Below are 22,278 nucleotides of genomic sequence, written 5' to 3'. Positions count from 1 at the left end.
TTACACATTAAAATGGCTTTTTAAAAAAATCAATTATGTCTTTTTATTTCTGGCTTAAACAAAAATATTTATCACGGTTCTGAAGGCTAGAAGCCCAAGATCAAGTCATTGGCAGTTTTGGTTTCTTCAGAGTCCTGTCTCCTTGGTTTGTACATGGCAATCTTCTCTTTGTGTCTTCACATGGCCCTTCTTCTGTAAGTTCCAATGATGTCTTTTAATTTTTTCTTCTTCTATTCTGTGATTTCCCTGCTTGCAGAGTTCTGTCCATATTGGAGGAGACCAAAAAAAAAAAAAAAAAGATTCATAACATATTTAAAGTTTGAAGAATTCTTAGAGATGACTTAATTAAATACTTTCTTGTCCAAATAATTAAACCAAAAGGCCAGAGAGGTTATGAATTTTCCAAGGTTACAGGTCCACACTAGACTCCTGGACTTCTTGACTTCCTTGCCATTCACTACATATCCTTCTACACTATGCTGCCAGTTCCCTATATGCACCTCAGGGCTTTTCTCATCTGGACTTCATACTTAGAGACAGTAAGGTGAGGGCAGATATTGAGGCCAGCTGAATGAAGTTCTTTACATTGCTAGGGGAATCAGAAGCATTGGGAATATAGAAGGTTAGAAAGAGTTAGAAAAAGCAGGCTAGAAAGAGTTAGAAAAAGCAGGCTAGAGAGAGAGAATGGAGCAGGGTTAGGAAGTAATGGAAGGTCAGGACTGATGAGAGAGGGAAAAGCATTCCAGGTGGAGAAAACCAATGTTTGGAATCTCAGTCCAAAGCAAGGATGAGATATGTTGGGGGTGGAGTACAATAACAATAGTGATAAAAATACGGAATTCTAATTCAAGTCAACAATGCTCAGCTAACGAGGAAAATTTCAAATAATACTTTCCTCTTCTGGCATAAGGAAGATATGAGAACAAACTAACATTCAAGAAACATTATAAAAGAACTAAGACACTTTTATCTGGAAAGATATGAGGGACATGGATCTCCTTTCCACAAAGGGAAGTAATGGCTAGAATTGCCATAGGAAATTAACAGGACAACAAGGCAAACAGATGTGCACATTAACCAAAAGACCCTGAAAATTCAGGAAATCTTGAAATAAGGTCTGGAGGAGACACCCTTCAGTCTGGGATGGGTTAAGTTCAGTCCTGCCTGGAGGCAGAGGGAGGGATGAAATGTCCTGTCACAGAGTCTAGAAGTCTGGATCAGGGCCGATTCATGGAAACAAAGCGTCTCATTATGGAGAGAGGTGGAGAACAACAGGAAAAATCCCCAACCTATTTGCCTGGGGCTTCAAAGCAGTGTAGAAGCTCTCTGGCTTGATCAATTTTAGGCTCTGATTCTCACAAAAAAAGATTTCAGTTAAGCCAAAATGAAAGAACTCCTACGGTACTGCAGTGAGACTTGGATCTCTCTTACTAGGAAGTTTAGCAATTAGGAATAACTTGCAAGAACAGTTTAGACACAACTGGGAATGGAAACAGAGAGAGGGATAAAATTATCACTTGGTTTGGGACTTTCGGATTCGGCTCTGAGGCCTTGATAGTTGTCAGAGGAGGTTGGTTAAGGGTCCTCCCAGCCTAGTGGCTATGTAAGAACCTGCTTCTGGGAACCCACAGTGAAGGCAGGGTGTGTCAGAGCGTGTGCTGAATTCCTGGCTTCAATTACAGACTACTAGGCGGCTGAAGAGTCTGTCATTGCCGATGTCATCACATTTACAAGATTCATAGGTCCCCTTTCCAGTAAGACACAAGAATGAGGGCCTCTCTGCACCTGCTGACATGTCCACCGCTGTGTGCTCGATGAAGCACATAATTGAGGGAAGTAGAAGTGAGGGTCTCTCCGGTGTGTTCATTCATTCCCACCAGGAGAATGAAAGGAAATGGGATCTTGGAGAACTTATGCTGAGCCTCCACTGCCCCGATGTAGCCTCCGTGTTATAGGCTAGAAAATCTTCAAGGGGAGAGATTTTTGTTTATCTGGAATGAAGGCAGAAGCCTGGATAAGATTATCTCTCAAACTTCAATTGAAACACTCTATGATACTTTGCTGGTCTATGAATTGTCCTTTGCCCATTCAAATCCATTTAAATTCCTCTACTGCCAACATCCTGGAGGACTCAAAAGAGTATGGGTGCTCAGTCTGTCTTCTTCAACTAGTTGTTTCTAGGCTCAGCCCCTGGAGATACCATTAGAGAACTGGCAGGTATGGGGAACTGGCTTCTCCTTGCAAAGTGAAACTCCCAAACAACCAGCCCCACATTCTTCTCTGACTCATGCCACCAAACCCCCACCATGCCCTGCAGGTCAGTGGGCTGGGAACCCTGCCACATCTGGAACAATTGCAGCTGGGATAAGATGCCTATTCTGATAGCCAGGACACACCTCCTCTCATCCCCAGCCTTGGATCACTCTGTGGCCTGTGCCCCAGGTATTATGATAAGATGCAGCCAGAGATGGGCAGAGGACAGTCAACAAGAGGTCTACCCTAGGGCTGCTGGCCTCATCTGCAGAGATCTGATCAGTCTCTGTGGTTCACCTCTGATTCCTCCACTTGCCATAATACAGAATCCTCCAAGCCCCTGAGAAGTAGGCGATTCTCATTGTCCTAGTCAATGGATAAGAGCAGAGGCACACACAATTTTTTCACTTGTTGATTGTCTACCATGTGTCAAGTCCTGTGTTAAGTGGTGAGTATACAATGATGCACAAAATAGATGTACACCTTCTGTGTAGCTTACTGTCTAGTGGCAGAGACCACAATTAAACAGATTCATAAATAAATATATAAGCTCAAATATAATTGGTATTTAAAAAAGTGAAGTAAATTCACATTATGTTACCTACACAGAGTCATTCATACACATACATGTGCAAACATTCCATCTGTGTCCATCCCCAGTCCTAACACAATGTTTCTGCCAAACCCAAGGCAGTGAAAGTATGGAGTCTGCAAATCAGGAATGAAGAGTTGACCCAATGTTAGTATGAGAATTCACCTTGGCTATTCATCTAGATATGAAAATCATATCAAAAGTGGCCACAAAATTCTATTTGCACATCTAGGTTGAATACATTTCATCCTCAATTCCTCAAGGTCTTCCATCTCTGAAGCAGAAGGGCAAAAAAATCTTTGAGGAACCAGAGAGTCATGCAGTCTTAGGGAAGAGAGAGGCCTGAAAAGATCAGTGCAAATCACTCTAGCTTCCCATGTCCTATTCAAAATTCATTGAGGTATAGGTCTGAAGGGAGAACTTTGGAGATAGTTTCATCCATTCCATTGCTTCCAAAATCATACAGATAGTTGGTATTTGACCTAATTCTTGTAGCTCCCCAGATAAACTATACAATTTCCTTCCATCACCTCAATAATCCACTCTACTGGGAAGTTCTTTCTTTGGAAATAGAAAAAAAAATAGCATTTTTTCTTTCTCTATAAAATTTAATTTCTTTCTTGGTATTTTGTCTTTTTTTTTTAATGTTCATTTGTTTTGAGAGACAGAAATATCAGGGGAGGGGTGGGGGGGATAGAGAATGCCAAGCAGGCTCCACACTCAGCATGGAACCCGATGTAGGGCTCGATCTCACTACCCAAGTCAACTTCAAGAGTCAGACACTCAAGCAACAGAGCCACCCAGGAACCCTGGTATTTTGTCTTTTAAGCCAAATTTTAAACCTAAATTTATTTATTATCTTTCCCCCCTCATTCATATTTAAACATTATATGAAAAGTGGTCACCCTTTCCTTCTGCTTCAGAGGAGAGACCAGAAGACATCCAAGGTGGAAATATTTAAGTCTGGGAAGTTAGAGCCAGGACTCTCCTTCCAAGTGGTTAGTTCACATAACCCATTAGTTAGTTTACATAATCATATTAGGAAGACCTCCCTGTAACAGGCTGGGAAGATCTAGAGGCAGTGTATATTTCCTCCCTTCAAGCATGATCCATCCAGAAAGGTAGAGGTCAATGGTCATGGGGTGCCTGGGTGGCTCAGTTGGTTAAGTGTCCGACTCTTCGGTTTCGGATCAGGTCACGATCTCATGGTTTGTGAGATCAAGCTCCGAGTCAGACTCTGTGCTGACAGTGCAGAGCCTGCTTCAAATTTTTTCTCTCTTCCTTTCTCTCTGGCCCTCCCCCACTTGTACTCTCCCTCTCTCTCTCTCTCTCAAAATAAATAAATAAACTTAAAATTTTTTTTAAAAGGCCAATGGACAGATAGCAAGTGTGAACGTTTCTTTGCTTTACCACTAAATCTTGTTTTACAGGAAAAATGGGTAGACTAAAGAATGCAAGAAGCAATGTGACTGGGTAAGTTAACTTCTGCAGAGTCATTCTAGGATTCCAGAATAGAACCAAGCAAAATGAAGTACAGAGTCCATTTGGATAATTACAGCTGATATGTAAGCAATATTTAAAAAAAAAAACAAGCAAAAAAAGAAAGAAAGAAAGAAAGAAAGAAACCCCTAGACCTTAAGAGTAGAGCAGAGACAGGTGTAGGCCCTTATTAATATAACTGGCCTTTATTCTTTACCACATTTAAAGGACCTTGGTAGATAGTAACCAGAGTCTCCCAAACTTCCATCCGTTTTTCTTAAAAGCTAAGGAAAAGAATAAAAATTTTAGTGTTCCAAAATTGAGCCTGGGTTAAGTGGCCAACTATTGATTTTGGCTCAGGTCAAGTCTCACAGCTCGTGAGATCTGTGATTTTCAGCCCAGGATTCTCTCGATTCTTTCTCTCCTCTCTCTCTCTCTGCTCCTCCCCTCCACTCTCTCTCTCTGTTCTCTATCTTTCTCTCTCTCTCCCACAATAAATAAACATAAAAAATTTTTAGTGTTCCTAAAGTTATCTTATTTACTCCCCTGCCTCCAGCTGTGTTGGTCATCTAGTTTCTCTACCATTTCTACCTTAATCTCTCACTAGACCCATGTCTTTTGGTTTTTTTCTGCTTAGACCTTTGTGCTTCAACCAAGATAACCCATTCACCAAGCCCCACACCTTGACTCATCCCCACATCCAAGCCTGTGATTGAACATTGTCTCCTATCCCCAAGAATGTTGTCTTCCTGGCCTCTACTTCCCACAGTCTCCCATCAAAATCCAGCTCAAAACTCTTTCCTCGAAAGAGTCTTCTTTATTAACTCCAACTGATCTAAATGACTTCTTTGTCCCTGTTGCATCTCAGTATTTAGTTTCCAAAATATTTAATTGCATAAATTAGCACATGTGTGTGGTTTTATAGGATAGCTTGAGAAATGACGTTTTCTGTCTCATTTGTTATACTATAAGTTCCTTGAGGGTGAGGACCACGGTTCCTTTTTCTTTCCTTTTTTTAAAGTTTATTTATTTATTTATTTTGAGAGAGAGAGAGAGAGAGAGAGAGATGGCACAAGGGAGCGAGGGGCAGAGAGAGAGGGAGAGAGAGAATCCCATGAAAGGCAGAGAGAAAGACAGAGAAAGAGAGGAGAGAGAGAAGCGGGGCTTGAACTCACCCAATGCAGGGTTTGGGCTCACCTGATATGGAACTTGAACTAACAAACCATGAGATCATGAACTGAGCCGAAGTCAGATGCTTAACCAACAGAGCCACCCAGCCTCCCTAAGTTTATTTATTTATTTATTTTGAGAGAGAGGAGGAAATAACCAGAAGGGGAGGGGCAGAGAGAGAGGGGGGGGACAGAGGACCTGAAGTGGGATCTACACTGACAGCAGAGAGCCTGATGCGGGACTCAAACTCATGAACTGTGAGATCATGACCTGAGCCGAAGTCAGACGCTTAACTGACTGAGGACCCAGGAGCCCCATCTTGTTTAAAAAAAAATCTAGTCTCCCCACTCCAATCCTTAGAGTTCTTCAGTAAATGCTAAAATTATGGTTGAGATGGACTAACTGCTCATCACAGAATGAGACACAAAATAACCTTTTTGTATCAAGTTCTGAGAGATGGACAAATAATGAAAGCAATATCAAGAATGGAGAGAATGGCTAACAAAGAATAGACATCCTAATTCTGTGCTTCATCAGAGACTTCCAAACTTTCAATATTGTTTGGGAACATTTGATTAAGTAATTTCCCAAATCAGGCCAATACCCAAACACCCACTCAGAAAGAACATGGAGCATAAGCTATATACAGGAGAAAAGCATGGTAATGTGAGCAGCGTCTAATACATAGTAGACACTCCGCCAGTATTTGTGGAAGGGAGGGATCAAGAAAGTCAGCAGATTCTAAATTTCTCTTTATTGTTGCCTGTTAATGTTGGTTGACTTTCCAAGCAAGAGAAAGCTGGTTGACTTCTCTGACTAGAGAAACTGGAGGCTATGGGATGGGTACCGAGTTAAAAAAAAAAAAAAAAGTAATATCAATGTGGGGAAATGTGCTGTATGACAGGAAATAAGATACAGATAAACACAGAGAATAAACAGAAACATCACTAAAAGATTTGGGCTGAGGTCTAGTAATCTATGCTATAGAAGATGAGGAAAGGTTAAGGGCATTCCTGGAAAGGAGTCAGAGGATGCTTTCTGGAGGAAAAAGAGGAGATAGTAAGCCAGAGTTTGGCAAGAAGGTAGCTACAGAATTGAGCACCGAGGAGTGGTACTGAAGAAGTGACCCATGTGGGCCATTGGCAACAAGAGAGGCTATCAGCTTATCTTAGATCAGAAAGGCCTTGGGGAACCTGGGTGGTTCAGTTGCTTAAGTGTCGTGATCTCACGGTTTTGACTCAGGTCATGATCTCACACTTTGTGGGTTTGAGTCCCACATCGGGGTCTGCACTGACAGGGTGGAGCCTGCTTGGGATTCTCTCTCCCTCTCAATCTCTCTCTCTGCCCCTCCCCGACTTGCTCTCTCACTCTCTCTCAAAATAAATAAATAAACTTAAAAAACAAAAACAAAAACCAGAAAGGCCTTGTTGGAAGTCAGGAGAACTAATGGGGTGGGAGAGTGAGAAGTTGATGGGAGGAACTGGTAAGAGGCCTGGGAAGTTTAGTTTTGTCTTCTCTTAAGTATATGAAACATAAGCAGTCAAAAAGTATCCCATTCTTCACGTCCTACCAACAAGCAAATGGGAGCAGAGCTGTGATCCCTTCCTTAGACACCTGACAGGAAAAGTGCTCTCAGCGACGTTATCACAGCATAAAGAAACAAGCTTGGCACCAAGAGCAAAGTGAATACCTCTAAGCAAAGACACAGCCCTTTTTGGCGACATACAAAATCCTTAAACTAATCTCATTCCTAGAAATCAGTTTCTTCCAATATTCAGCTGCTTCTCCCTTGATCCTTGTTTCTCCCTGAGTGTCTCTGCACGACATCCCTTCAAAAGGCCTTTGTCAAGCAGGAAAGCTAATCTCAACCCAGTCCAGAAACCTTCCAAGGATGAATCTGTTTTCAGGGCCTTCTCAAACTTTTCAGCTCTACCTGCAGTCTAACTTAGATTACTTTAGATGCTCTGTTTTTACTATAGACAGAAGTTGAGAATACCCAAAGACTGATTTGGACAGCACAAGATGGTGACATGTTTGGGGAAAAACTGTAAGAGTAAAATAAACATAAAAACACAGCTTTTTCATCCAGTGAACTGATATTTCTTAAGGACCCACTGTGCAAAGCATTATGCTAAACACAGAAAGGAATTTAAAGTTAAAGTATATATAAACTCCACCTTCCAAAAGCTTACCATCTAGTAAAAGAGGCAAAAACATATATACATTACTCCAGTATAAAACAGTGCTACCATAGAGGTTCAAATAATGTGACATCATAGTTGGGGAGAGACAGAAATAATTGTCACTAGAGAGATCTAGAAGTATTCTTGGAAAATAAGATTTTAAGCTGGGCTTTAAATGAAGGATAGGACCTTGATAGGTTCATAAGGAAAGGAATGGCATTCTAAAGAGAAAGGACAGCATGTGCAAAGGTCTGAGGGCAGAAGAGCATAGAACAAGTTCAAGAACCTCAAATAGACCCATGAGGGATAGTCCAGGTTATATGAAGGGATGGAGACATAAATATAAGTAGTGTCACAACAGAGTTTGGATTTTATTCAGTGTATAATAGAGAATCAATGAATTATGATGATCCATGTTTCTTTGAAATTCCCAGATAACTGATTCAACTTTTGAAGTTTGAGGACAAATAAACTTCAAGTTATCATATGGAAAATGACATTTCACATGGACTCCACCATGGAAGCTACTGTCTTTACTAAATTCATCTGCACCTATATAATTTCCCTGGAAATAAAAACGGGGGGTCAAGGAGGACTATAAAATCTCCCACTTTGAAAGGCCTTTAATAGAAAAGAAATTTTTATTCACCTCAAAGGTGATGGTAATAGTTTTGTTTTCGGTCAGAAGGCTCATTCAGCTGGCCACAAAAAGTCTTTTCATGGATACAGGCAGACAATAGGACAGATACTAACTGCAAATAATACAATATTGAGGAACTATAGAATAATGGAGTCCTAGAGGCCACCTAAGGCCAATAAGGCAGCTCTCTGGTGGAAGAGACTTTAGGGCCAGTTATACAAAGAGGAAAAGGCCAGGGCTGAACAGAGAGGACAGAGAAACCTCCTAAGTTTGAAGGAGGAGGGAATTGCCTGTATAAACGTTTGGAGACAAGTCCCAGCAAGCACATGTGGTGAGTGTCATGTGTGGGAGACACAGAACAAATGAACTCAGCTGGAATGGACAGTCTGTAACAAGAGCTAACAAGGATTCAGTCTATAGGTAGACCAGTTTCCAGCACAAAAGCAAGAGTCAACACTGAATGCTACTCTTGGCCTCTCTAGAAAGAGAGGTAAGGGTTTTAGTCTCCATTTTCCCCTTACACTTTCATGAGATGTGGGTTACATTCCTGGTTGTTCTGGACATTGACTCATCCTCCTGTAATGAATCTGAGTGTCCTAGGGTATGATGCTGTCTATTGTACTGAGGGATAAAGTGAGGCCAGGGAAGAGAAGACTGTTGGAAACACATTCAAATTATACTTAAGAACTAAGCTCTGCTTGGGCTAAATTTACATTATTAGAACTTCACTCCTCACCCTCCTTTTCCTCTGTTTCCGCTGAACATCCCTTAAGGGAATGCTGAATTCTACTCAAGCCAGGTAAGGGAGTGGTTAGATGTCAAAGCAGAGGTTATTACAGAATGACTTCCATGATTTGGTTAGCTGCCTGCCATAGCCCAGACTCCCTAGTCTCATTTCTAATCCCATCTGCATTCACAGATGCAAGTGGCTACCATGGAAATTTCCTGAAAAGTCTGAATGCTGGAGAAGAAACTGCTCATTGACCATTGTGAACAATCAGTGAAGCCATGTTAGCCCTAAACCATGAAGAAAAACTGAGTTCAGTTTTGCTGAGTAGAGCAAAACTATCGTACAGCCCAACTGCAATTAGATGCTGGGGAGTAAGGCGTCCCTGAAACCCAGCTGGGGAATCTCTCCCTCATGTTCTTTCTGAGCTCCACATTCTACCACAGAAGACAGTAAAAAGGAGGTTGCCCCACACCCTTCTGCAGAAAAAAGGTACATTTTGGGATGGTTTGGAGGCATCAAAATGGTAAGCAATTTTAGGGTACAATTAAGACCTGGCTGCTGAACCCTACAATAAATTACCATCAAAGGCACTCACACGTCAATAGGGGAAAAAAACACATGTGCTTGCAAGACGATGTGTGTTTGATGCTCATAAAAAAGATAAAAATATAGGTCATCATCATGTAACGAGCTTGTAGGTGTCAGAACGTGTGCTGTTGGGGGAGGTAAGGGAGTGGAAATGGAGAGGGATCAGCAAACCAGAAAGAAGCTGAAATCAGACTCCTATCTCCAAGTTCTTCCCTTTGGTCGAAGTCCACAGATGCGCCATGGGGGCACAAACAAACCCTTCCCCCATTTTTTTTATTTCAGGGGACATCCCCTTCCTTGCACCCCCCAGCCAGATTTCCAACATATTAATCACCTCTCCCATTTTGAAATCAGCCGGTCAGGGTATTATTCAAGCATTGTTAATGACACCATCGGCCAAGGTATCAATTAGGCAAGTTGGGATAAGAAGAGCAGAGAATAGGGCTGGCCAGAGAGCAGAACAAGTCTGTTTTGGTGTAAGTAACCCACATGTCCACAAGAGCTCCTAGCTCCCCTTAAAGGCAACTGCAAATGCACTGAATTCTCCAGTCAAACCAAAACTCTACTTCCTAAGTATCCCCTACCATGCCCACTCAGTCATCCCTTAACTGGACTTTACCTATTCACATCAAATCACTCAGGATATGCAGGCAAAGGGCTATGACTAACCAGCTCTGGGCAGAGCGATTCCTGTGGTTGGGTCCTAACATGGAGGGAATGCTTCCCCAAACCACATTCTGAACTTACCTTAAAATCTAGCTCAATGTTTTCTCATCCAGGAAGCTTTTTTTTTTTCCAAATAAGGAAAATCTTCCTATTTGTTAATTCTTTATTTTAAAATTCAAGATAAGGATGTTATTTTCCTCAGCAGACTGAGAATTTCATGAAGACCAGAGATTTTTTTTTTTTTTTTTTTTTTTTTTTTTTTTTTTTTTTTTTAGATCTCTCTGCCTCAAACACCTACCTATTCTCCTCTCAGTCAGGACAGGCTCTGTTCAAAGGGGCTGTTCTGAACATGTGGGTGTAACGCTACTGAAATTTGGATTCTGGAGAAAGGAAGGAAACAAAGACTAGAATCAAAACTACAACATAGTAGGAGTCAATTCAGTCATCAAGATGTCAGATTTCCTTCCCATTATATACTTAGGGAGGTTTTCGGAGTGTTTTGTTCTAGACTCCAGTCTTGAGTCATTCCCCAGCTCCTTCTCACCTTTCCACTCTCCAGATGGATATAAGTCCTCCATGGCTTTCTTTCCACACCCACCAATTATCCAGATCTTCAGACAGATGTGAGAGACTAGAGTAGGACAGGAGGTCAATGTTTCATGTTTTTAGTGGCTTTCGTCCAAAAGAAGGTGGCTGGGCCAAACACCACAACCAAAACTAGAAATCTCAATAAAAAATATTCATGTTAGGGAGTCTTGACGATGCCATTCCTAACTATTAGACTGACTAGGAAAGTGAACAGGTTTCCCAGACATTTTCCCAAAAGACTTAGCTCCTTGAGTTTCTTTACGCCCTTATTCTCTGCCCTTTTTTCTCCTCTAATGTCTTCCTGCAACTTCACCCTAAACTCCAAAGTACTAAGTTATAGTTGCCCATAGAAAATAAACACATAAACTTTCAAAATGGAGCAGCCAGTGTTTTTAAGATGGAGAATCAACAAAAAAAATTTTTTTCAATTACCTTGTATTTTCCCTAAGGGCAGGCACTATATTATAATTTTCTCTTTTAATAAAAGCTTTATTGAGATATAATTCACATACTATATGATTCACCTATTTAAAGTGTACAATTCGGTGATTTGTAACATAGTCACAGTGTTGTGCAACCACATCACAATCAATTTTAGAATATTTTCATCACCCCAAAGAGGGATCCTGTATCTGTTAGCTTCCCACTGCCCCCAACACTCCTAGCTCTAGGCAACCACTAATACACTGTCTCGTTTTATAGATTCACCTACTTGGAACACTTCACATAAATGGAAACATATGATATGTGGTCTTTTGTGATTGGCTTCTTTCTGTTAGCATGTTTTCAAGATTCATCCATGTTGTAGCATGTATCAGTAGTTCATTCCTTTTTTATTGCCAAATAATATTCCATTATATGAATAGTCCCCTTTTTATTTCTTCAGTTGATCGACATTTGGGTTGTTTTCACTTTTCAGCTATTATGAATAACACTGCTATGAACATTCATATACACGTTTTTACAGGAACATATGTTTCCATTTCTCTTGGGCATATACTTAGGAGTGGAGCTGCTGGGGTCTCATGGTAACTCTAGGTGTAACATTTTGAGAAACTGTCAGACTGTTTTGCAAAACAGATGTATCATTTTATAATCCCACCAGCAATGTGTGAGGGTTACAATTTGTCCAATCCTCACCAACAGTTATTATTATCTTGTTTTTATTATTATTATAGCCATCCTAGTGGTTTTGATTTACATTTCCTTGAGAGCTAATGATGTTGAGCCTATTTTTATATGCTTATTGGCATTTGGAGAAATGCCTATTCAGATACTTTGCTCATTTTTAATTGGGCTATTTGTCTTTTTATTATTGAGTTATAAGAATTCTTGGTATATTGTACATACAAGTCTCTTATCAGATATATGACATGCAGATATTTTCTCCTCCTCTGTGGGTTGTCTTTTCACTTGATAGTGTCCTTTGAAGAAAAGAGTTTTAAATTTTGATGAAGTCCAGTGTACCTATTTTTCCTATCTTATTGTGCATTTATCTAAGAAACCATTACCTAACCCAAGGTCATGAAGATTTGCATGTGTTTATCTCTAAAAATCTTACAGTTTCAGCTCTTACATTTAGGTCTTTGATCCATTTTGAGCTAGTTGTTACATATGGTGTGAGGTAGGAGTCAAAATTCTTTTTTTTTTTTTTGCATGTGGCTCGCCAGTTGTCACAGGACCACTTAAAAAAACTATTCTTCCTCCACTGGTTTGTCTTAGCACTTGTGTTGAAAATCAGTTGGCTGTAAATGTAAGGATTTATTTTTGGACTCTCATTGTATTCTATTGATCTGTAAGTCTATCTTTATGCCAGGACCATACTCTCTTGATTACAAGTATTTTAAAAATTTTTTTAAATGTTTATTTTCTGAGAGAGACACAGCATGAGTGGGGAAGGGGCAGAGAGAAAGAGAGAGACAGAGAGACAGAATCTGAAGTAGGCTCAGGCTCTGAGCTGTCAGCACAGAGCCCGATGTGGGACTCAAACTCATGGACCATGAGATCATGACCTGAGCTGAGCCGAAGTCAGACTTTCAACTGACTCAGCCACCCAGGCCTCCCTCAGAGTATAATTTTTATATGTCTTTTGTTAAATTTATTCCTAAGTGTTTTATTATATCTGATGCTATTGTAAATGGAATTATTTGTCTTAAGTTCACTTTCAGATGATTGTTTATTGCAAGTATTATAATTTTATTTTAAATAATATAGTGATAAGCATAATTACTTACAGAGCACCTACCATGTGAAAAGTATGCTGCCAGGTTGAATGGGAAATAAACAATATTAAGACTTAGTTCCTAAATTCAAGGAATGTACAACCTACCTAACTAGACACAATACACAGGTTTCACCTGTAAAATTTTTGGAAAGTATTTCAAATATTTCATCTTTCTTGATTCCCAAAATACGATTCATTCACTTATTCAAAGGTATTTACTGAATGACTAATGCATGGAAGCACTTTGCTAGATGCTGGCAATTAAATGGAGAGGAAAAAACAAACACAGTCCCCATCTTCATGAGTACTACTGTCAAATTAGAAAGACAGATATTAATCAAATACAAATTACAAATTGTGATAAGTATCATAAAAGAAAGTAGGTAAGGAAGCAAGTAGGTTGAACAGTAAGTAGGGTAGGAATTATTACACCTATTTTGCAGAAGAGAAAACTGAGGTAAACAAGAGTATTCTAGACAGAAAGAGTAAGAATTCTATAAGAAGGATTAGACCCTTCAGCTTTAACATTGAGTTGTTTGATTAGACCTACAACATTTAATTTTTGTCTCCTCCTTTTGGCCTGTGGTAAGGGAAAGAAAGAGGCAACATGATCAACAGGGATATGAGTCGTCCTGTTGCAACCAGGTCAGGACCCTTTGGCCACCAGTCTCCTTCTGTGCTAGACTCAAGCAGAGAGAAACAGTATTCTATGAAGTAGGACACTATGCGGTCTCTGAACCCTGCCTGCTGCTTCTCTGCTCTAAGCACTGCATGGTTTTAAACTGTTTTTCAGCACTGGGTGAACTAAGTCAAATGAGTTCTATAATATTTCACTTTCCCCAGGTTCCAGCCTTCTCTGTACTAGTCAATCTGTCCTAAGTTTTGCCAAAAAAAAAAAAAAAAAAAAAAAAAAAAAAAAAAAATCAGTCTGAAGTTATAAATCCTCTTCCAAATAATTTTAAAATATCTTGGGGCGCCTGGGTGGTGCAGTCGGTTAAGCGTCCGACTTCATCCAGGTCACGATCTCGCGGTCCGGGAGTTCGAGCCCCGCGTCAGGCTCTGGGCTGATGGCTCAGAGCCTGGAGCCTGTTTCCGATTCTGTGTCTCCCTCTCTCTCTGCCCCTCCCCCATTCATTCTCTGTCTCTCTCTGTCCCAAAAATAAATAAACGTTGAAAAAAAATTAAAAAAAAATATCTTTAAAAAGATTTACAGAAAATTGGGAAAGGATAAAGGTGATAGGGAGCTAACATTTCATGAATGGATCATAGAATGAAAATCTTGGCTTTATTTCTTATGTATTATTCATACACTGGGTGGAGGGACAGTATATTTTATTTAGCCAGGGAAGTGGAGATGTGGAATTCATCCGGGATCTTCTCCTAATTTCCTCTTGACAAACAGTGATAGGGTCAAGTCACAAACTGCAATTGCAGACCCTGGACCAAAACCTAGACCTACTGACTCCTATTACAGTGCTTTTGCCACTGCAGAGAGACTTAATCGGGGCACGTGGGTGGCTCAGTCGGTTAAGCGTCGTACTTTGGCTCGGGTCATGATCTCACAGCTCGTGAGTTTGAGCCCCATGTTGGACTTTCTGCTGTCAGCAGGAACCGCTTGGATCCTCCATTTCCTTCTCGCTCTGCCCTTCCCCCACTAGCAGTCTCTCTCACTCTCTCTCAAAAATAAACATTAAAAAAAAAGAGACTTAACCAATCCTTGATCAATTCATTCAACGAGCATGGTATCATACGAAGGAGTAGGAGATAACAACGATGAATGAAATAAAGTTCTAACTCTCATCAATTGCTCCCCCTTGAGAATCCACCCTCACCTTGCCCCCCACCCCGATTGCTCCTTTGTGCTTTCATAATACCTCTTGCATTGTTTCTTTCACTATGCCTTACACATTGTATTATCCCTATTTGTCAACATGTCCATTTCTTCCATGAATACTGTGAGTACCTTGCGGACAGGACCTTGTTCTCTGCTACCCTAGAACTGCACACAGCACCTAGCACATAATGGGAGCTCAATAAATCTTTGCTGAATGAGTAAATGAATAGCTGGTACAGGACTCCTTGCCCCACTTCATTCTGCTGGTACAAACCTATTGGTATGTGACCACATACATCCCAGGTAAAAACTGGAAATCTGATATGTCCACATTCTGATGAATGGCATCACCAGTAGTATGGATGAAATAGAACAGCATCCATGAAAACTAACAGAGCAATTTGACTCTCTCTTCCTACATACCCAAGCCAAAGCGGATTCAAATAAAACAACAAAAGTTGTTTCATGTGGATGTATTTAATAAAGCGGGATGTTTGTGACCAAACAATTCAGAAAACTCTCTTCTATATTATCTTATCATTTTGGTTTTGCCAACAAGTTAAAAGGAGCAGTTAGGGGAATGAGATGCATATTTAAAGCTAAGTTGTTGCTGAGCCAACCCAGAGAGAGAGGAATCTTATTAAAACTCATCTATGTTATTTTTCATAAAAAATAGTCATAAATGGACCTTTAAAGCAGTGTCTTGGAAGACTCTGTAGTTGGCTCAGCCCAGTCTGTCTGCGGGAGACAGGAAGGTGGTAGTGGATGGCTTCCCTCCTGCTCTCCACCGTGTGACTCTGGAGGCAGTTTGGAGACACACAGTTCCAATATCTGTCCCAGCTTCAGATACAGAATCAAACTGGGAGGTAAGCAGAAATGTCATAGAAATTAGATAATGATTTTGTAGTTGTTTGTAAACAGTGTCTTAGGCAAGCCCTTTTGGGACAAAAGCACATCTCTACATATGTAAGCATGTATCTCCTATGTGGATAACGTGTGCTAGTCTGTTCTTGTCTCTGGAGACTGCTTAGGTTTGCTTCCTCCATCGGGCTTCTGTCAGTCCAGCCTGGAAAGACATTAGGTACAGTCTGACAAAAGGGAGTGTGCGTGCACCTGCATGTGTGCGCACCTGCGCTTATGTATGTGAGGATGATAAAGAATGAGAGATTCGATTCTGACTTCATCACAAAGCCAAACTGAATTTTTTCTCTTAGCTCTCTCTTGGATAGTTGTCCGCTATTTCTCCCTTCAAGAGTGCAAAAATAATTGAAAGTGGACCCAACAGGTCCTACTAGCTATTGACCACACACCTGCACCCCCAAAAGCAAAATGAAGTTCATTCAACTGGTTCACATTTTTAGGGGGAACCTCTATGTAACACCAAATAAGTAAAGATTTTAGAACTGGATTTTACATAATTTGTAAGCACAGATTAGCTAAGACCCAAAGTAGATTATTTGAGTCTGAATTGCTCACTCTGGCTATCCATAAAGACTCAGTACCCTCTCTCTGAAAAAAGTTTACATGGACAACAAACATCTATCTACAAAATAGAAAATATATACATAATTGATATATCTAAGTACTTGGAAGCACCAAGATATCAGTGAAATTTTCAGTCAAAATATGAAAATAGCTACAATTTCCAAAACCTATGCCTGAGAAACTGCATAATTACCTCCATGCCCCACAGAGCTAGTGAGGTTATATAAATATATTTATATACCACTCTACGTAAATCTATGCACATGCACATAAACATTAGGTAAGCCACCAATATATATAACCTATATATGTTTATATGCTGAGATATATGGGGATTCATAGGCACATTTATGTTATTTATTTTATTAATTCATTTATTGGATTTCTATTAGACATGTCTGTTTTGGTTTATTATCTAGTGTGAATCTGGCCTCACACAGTCCTGCCCTCTCTCTTCTCATATTCCTGGTTGCCAGGAGGGTTTGTACCCTGAAGCCTGGGGTTTTTAGCTACTTTCTTTAAACTGGGGAGAAGGCTAAGCATGGCTTAAATGAACCCATAAATGCTGCCCAAGTTCCTGGAATGTTCCTGCAGGGTCTGTCCTCTATACAATAACCTCTCTAAATAATCTTTTTTCTTTATGTAAACTGGGACAGTCCTACAATAGAACGGCCCCCTCTCTTGGAATGACGGAAGAGGGGAGCAACCATGACTTTCCGTCCCACCCAAGTTTAACTGTAACTCAGAGTTTGGATAGAAGTGACAAAACAGAAGAGACTCATAAATATGGAGAACAAACTGAGGGTTACTGGAGAGATTGTGGGAGGGGGGATGGGCTAAATGGTTAAGGGGCATTAAGGAACCTACTCCTGAAATCATTGTTTCACTATATGCTAACGAATTTGGATGTAAATTTTAAAAAATAAAAAATTAAATTAAAAAATTTTAAAAAAGAAGTGACAGATAAGCACTCTGCCCCTACACTTACATTATTTAAAATAACTATACAATGAGCCAAAAAGTCAAATTAGGCAGTTGAATTTGGGTTTCATGACCGTGTTTGCGTGTCTTTACTAATCACCAAATCCCCACCACTGGGTCCCTAACCCTGCATGTTAGCTGCACACGAGCACCGAGGAGTTTTAAAAAATACCTACGCCCAGGGACTCCCTGGTAGGGTGCAGAGCCCGCTTCAGATCCTCTGACCCTCCCTCTCCGCCCCTTCTCTGCTCGTGCTCTCTCTCTCTCTCTCTCTCTCTCTCTCTCTTGCTCTCAAAAATAAATACACATTTTAAAAATGCTGATGCCTAGACCCCACTCCACACCAGCTGAATCCATACATCCCGAAATAGGCATTACGCTGATTAAACGTTCCCTTAGCTGATTCTGATCCACAGTGAGCGTTGAGAGCCACTTATGTACACTGACCTAATTCAGTATAAGCCAGAGAGGTATCCCAGGGATTGGGGGCTGGGAGACGATCAGGGCAATGCTAGCCGAAAACAAACCAACACAAAACAAAGTAAGGTTCCTTTCACAGAAACATTTTTCACCCTATTAATATCCGCTCACAAAGATACGGCTGAAGAAACTGGGCTGGAAGTGGGTCAGGGAGGGGGGAGGGGGATGCTTGTCTTTTAGAAGCCTCACATCCGGGAACCCATTCCCAGAGCAGTTACCAGGAGAACTGGGGCATGCGCGCACACACGAACACGCGCGTGCACACATACACACCATGTGACTGCAAGCAACTTAAAACAAAAAAAAATTTTTTAATTGAATTTCGGGGCCTGGGGAAGATCTGAACCTATAATTATTTCTTAGCAAACTTGCTGAACACAGGGTTTCCCTCCTCTGGGACGAGATGAGACGGGTAGCATAATGAACCCTCTTTAATTAAAAAATAAAAATGTTTTAGGATAATCATATTCTTCCAAGTTACATTATTTTTTTAAAGGAAAAGAAGGATGGTGAGAAAAATGTCTATTTTCAAATGCCTGGTGTTAGGCTACCTCAAACGGTCTTGTTTCTCATTCAACCTTCTAGATTCAAAATTGGGTCCTTACGGGAGAGGTGGAAACCCTCCACTGTTCCGGGTGGGAAGCTAACTCTTCATCACCCCAGCTGTAGTCCCTCTTCCCTTAAAAGCAACAGGCAGCTTCAGCGTCGATTGATGCCAGCCAAGCAAAACTGCAGGCAGGGAGCAGAAGTTGAGACCAAAACGGAGCTCTGAGCCCAACAGCCCTCTGACCGACTTTTATGAGATTCTCTAGTAACTGTTCTGTTCATGCACTGTTCATGCCTCATGCTTCATGCACTGTTCATGGTTCCCATTGTAGAGTTCTTCCCTGGCTCCTTAGGAGGTATTTGGGATGTGGATACACAGACAGAAGTGAGCAAATACTCACCTGCATCCTAGGACTATGGAGGGGGCAGGGAGGGGAAGGTAGACAGAGGCACATTCTTTTATTAACTGAAAATGTCTCTCTTCAGACATGGGAACAAAACAGAGATGTCCATGGAATTGGGATGGGAGGGATTTCATCCTGCATTCTACCTCTCAAAGGGATCTACATGTATTGGCGGCGTTGAGGGACAGTCCGTGATCATCCACCAAGGTAAATAGAAGACATCTAATTCAGGACGTTTCTTTTGTTATTTTCATTTTCTTTGAATCCTATTTCCTCTTCTACTTTTTCTGGGTCCAACGGCCCTATCACTGAAATTTATGCATCTAACGAAGATCTCTCTTTTTTTTTAAGAGAATAAGTAACGTATTGGAAGATCTAAATGAAAGTCCTATTTTTCCCAAGCTTTTCCTACCCCATTTCCCTGAAAAGAAAAAGTAAAGATGTAAAGGAGCTAAAACCTATTACTGTCACTGACTTCACACCAAAGATTACATTCTCATAGAATGTGTCTATACTCCCAAGGGCAGGCATAGTGGCTAATAGTGGGCAGCTTCTTTAGCCACTTAAAATACATTGAAGCTCTTTCCCTAGGCAGTGTAGATCTATGTTCTCACAGCTAAATGGGAGACATCTACACTCCAAACTACATTTAGACACACACACACACACACACACATCCATGTACATGTTTCCTCCCTATAATCCTGACACTTGAGATGCATTCACTGATCTCAGTTGCATCTACATCAGATACCCTGGGATCCATTTATGATTTTTTAAAGTGTATTGATTTTATTTTTGAGGGAGAGAGAGAGCGCGTGCAAACAGGGCAGGGACAGAGAGAGAAAGGGAAAGAGAGAGAATCCCAAGCAGGCCCTGTGCTGTCAAAGCAGAGCCTGTTGTGGGGATCAATCTCACTAACCTAGAGATTGTGACCTGAGCCAAAATCAAGAGTGGGACACTCAACTGACTGAGACACTCAGGAGCACCCATTTATGATATTAGAAAGGCAAAAGGAAGGTGGATGAACATTTTCTTCCTTCAAAAAATGCAGAAGTGGATAGGTAAAAGTAGTAGGAGTGGGAAACCCATTTTCTGAGACTTTATTAGGCAAAGTACAGCAAGTGTGTGCGCTTTCTCTCTCTCTCTCTCTCTCTCTCTCTCTCTCTCTCTGCCTGCACCAGGAACATTCACCTGCTGTGGCTGAATGAAAAACTGAAGAGCCTGGAAATCTACCAGTGGGGAGGGACCTCATAGTCAACAGCCTAGAGAGCTTTGCCCTGGCCAGGTCTACACCTGCCCAGGGAGAATTTTGGTAATTTTAATAAAACCAAATTAAATCTTAAAGTAAGACCAGTTGGTGATTCAGTAGGGATGGCCCCAGACCATTATGGAGTGACTATAAAATAAAAATTATAGATGGATAAGAATAGGAGCAAAGCAAATAAAATCATTTTAATGGAGGAGAGAGGGAGCATGGCAGAGAAGAGGAAAAACTGCCAACTATGAAGAGGAGGTTGTTTACAGGATTCTCCAGGTAAATGGCTTTCGAGATGGGAGCCTGCTGATGACAGAGAAGATCGGTGCAGATCCTGGGATTTGTGCATCTTTGAGGAAAGGGGGGATGCTTGAGTGAAAATGCCATTCCACCCAAGCAGAGAAAGGGCAGAGAGGCCTGTGGTGCTGGAGAAGGGAGAGGGATATGAAGAAGAGCAAGCCAGTGAGATCCCTGCACACAGAGGAGCTTATCTTTTAATTACCAGAGCAAGTTTGGATATGAGACACTACTGTGCACTTTCTGTACACATTTTAGTCCTTTCTCATGACATCCTGTGAGATGAATTGTCTATTACTCAACTCAGATTTGGAAACTGAAGCTCAAAGGGTCAAGTAAGTTGCCCAAGGTCAAAAAACTCAAATATAGAGGATCTATGGTTTGAACCACGTCTGGGTCACTCCAAAGCCCAAGCATATTCTTTCTATCACCATGAAAGAGACCGAATATAACACTGATATTTCCCAAAGAGGCACAGATCTGAAAAGACACTCAGTGTCAGTTTGTCCAGTTGACGGCTTCATATGCTAAATCTCTGACCTCCTCGCTGGAGCCCCTTCCCTGGCCTGAGCACCACTGTGCGCAGGGCGTCTTTGGCTGAGGTTGGCTTCTTTCTACCCCAGAACCACTCCACCAGAAGAAGACATCAAAGATTGCGGCAGAGCCATAAAGAGAGGGAGGGTGTTAGGAGGGAGCCACCCTGGGCTTGTAAACTGGGTGGGGGGGACCCACCCATTTGTCAGGCGACGCTGCACCTCACTTTCCCCAAAACCTGAGACCTCAGCTCTTGCTTCAGGGCAGGCAGTGAAGCAAAGTGCATGTGGCGAGAGCTAGGAGGACACACAGGGTTTGGAGCCATTCTGACATGGAAATGGGGCTACCTCTCTATCTCCACTACTCTCGTGAAGCTAAGACATTCAGGTGGGTTCGTTTGAGACCTTGGCTGTAGTTTTGGTTCTGCTGCTCTGCGACTGTAAGCAGCTTCTCCCTGTCCCCTCAGCCTCTTTACCTTGTTCTAGAGTAAATCATCACTGCCCTTCCCCTCACCTTGCTAAGTGGCAGACTGGAGACCACCAGTGGAGGCAATCCACATGGCCCAGCCAAATTCTCTGTGCTGCAGCCAGGCTACATGTCTTGAAGGACAGCTAGAGACACCAAAGAGTATCTGTAGTCTCTCTTTTACCATCTCTCTCTATCATCATGCAAAACAGAGCCTCCAACCTCCTGTTAGGTGGTGTCTGAACCTGCAACAGTCATGCAAATTCCATAAAAATGCCTGTGTCTGGGGGCTTCATTAGCCTGGGAGCTCCCCAAGAACAGAAACTAAGTCTTGTTCCTAGAGGATTCTTCCACTGAATTGAGAGCTCTGTGCACAGTTGGGGCTCTTGAAATGGATTCAGCAAAGTCTATATGAAACAAGAAGTCTAAGTTCTCCTTAGCAAATTGGATAATCACAATTAAAATTCTCCCTTCCTCCTTATCATGTTCACCAAGAACTGCTTTTTTCCCTACATCATCATAATCATAAACAAGCATTTATTGAACATCACTAAATAGGGTGGTGTCCGAGCACTTGATGTGACAGATATCACAGGTCCTGTCATAAGGAGATATGACAGATACATTTAAAAATATACAGACAGTATCGGGATAGCATGAACTCTGGGTTGCAAAGGTCTGGGTTTAAATCTAAGCTCTCCTCTTTCCAGTCATGAGACACGGCAGGTTCTATAACTACTCTATGCCTCTGTCTCCTCAACTTTGAACAGAGAAAACAAAAGTGCATACAACATAGGGTTGATGTGGTGATTAAATTAGATGATGCATATGGAGCACTTAGTATAGTGATAGTGCCTGACACATAGTATGCACTCAACAAG

The 22,278-nt window shown here is 41.3% G+C and overlaps 1 protein-coding gene across 5 annotated transcripts in view; it reads right to left on the bottom strand.

The window, feature by feature from the left end:
- Window positions 1-13: 13 nt before the first annotated feature.
- Window positions 14-22,278, bottom strand: part of LOC109501595 (cationic amino acid transporter 3-like) — a 111,982-nt gene continuing 89,717 nt past the window's right edge. For 3 of the 5 annotated variants that reach the window (XR_006600736.1, XR_006600738.1, XR_006600734.1), the window contains one exon: window positions 14-260. The gene's annotated coding sequence lies outside the window, so the exon portion shown is untranslated. Of the gene's footprint in view, window positions 261-1,785; window positions 2,825-10,845; window positions 11,327-22,278 lie in introns of those variants that run through there. The other 2 variants (XR_006600735.1, XR_006600739.1) reach the window with 2 other exon arrangements.

Source organism: Felis catus, chromosome B4 (assembly GCF_018350175.1).
Source record: "Felis catus isolate Fca126 chromosome B4, F.catus_Fca126_mat1.0, whole genome shotgun sequence".
Classification (NCBI taxonomy): domain Eukaryota; kingdom Metazoa; phylum Chordata; class Mammalia; order Carnivora; family Felidae; genus Felis; species Felis catus.
This window is presented reverse-complemented; position numbering and strand designations above follow the sequence as displayed.